An 872-nucleotide genomic window follows, 5' to 3' on the forward strand; every position below is an offset into this window, starting at 1 on the left:
CTCCCGCATGGACAGCGGGGGGTGGGGGTCGGGGGCACGGGGGGCCGTAGCCAAAACTGTCGGAACCAGAAAGTACTGAGGTGCCCCGCGCCCCGCATGGCGGGGGCCACTTGTCAGCGCCCTGCACAGCCCGAGGCGTCCCCACCCGGGGGCAGGGCTGCCCCAGTCCGGCTCTGGGCTGCCGGTGGCCGGACCCCGGGGCCTGCGCCTCGGGCCACCCGGGCGGGTGGGCGTGGGACAGGCCCAGCCCGGCTCGGCCGCCGGCCAGCGGGTGCTGGGGATGACCGGAACAGCCACGCCGGGAGCTTCCTGCGGGGCGCCACGCCTGAGGGCGGTCCGCGGCCTGGATGTGGCCACCAGAGACTGGGGAGCAGGCGCGGGCGGCAGATACCCCAGGGGTGCAGAGCAGGAGCGGCACCTGCTCCCCACTGACAGCCCCCCCGCCCCCCGGCGCTGAGTTCAGGGCTCCGCTGTCTCTCTGGCGTGGGCTGGACGGCGGCTGCTGGGCAGAGCCGCGGCCACAGTGCAGGACGCTGCCCTGGACGGAGCGGCTGGCCTCTCCCCAGGGTCCCTGGCCTCGGCCCGCGTGGCCCTGGACCCACCCATGGGGGTGCCGCTGCCGGCCTGCAGCTCCAGAGACGGTCCACTTGGGCTGGACACCGGTGAGAGGCATCGCAGAAGCAGCCCGGCCTCGGGGGGCCCAGTCAGAGAAGGGGGCGGCAGGAAGTCACTTAGCGCCACAAAGACGCGGTGGCCACTTCAGGGCCATGATACCCGCAGCCCTCCCGACCCTGCCCTGCGGGGACAGAAGACAGGTCCGCGCCTCCCGGCCCCACTCCCTGCCTGCCCGTCCCCCCAGCCCCCTGGCGCCC

The sequence above is a fragment of the Condylura cristata genome, unplaced genomic scaffold (genome assembly GCF_000260355.1).
Source record: "Condylura cristata isolate star-nosed mole 26May11 unplaced genomic scaffold, ConCri1.0 scaffold00004, whole genome shotgun sequence".
Taxonomy (NCBI): Eukaryota; Metazoa; Chordata; class Mammalia; order Eulipotyphla; family Talpidae; genus Condylura; species Condylura cristata.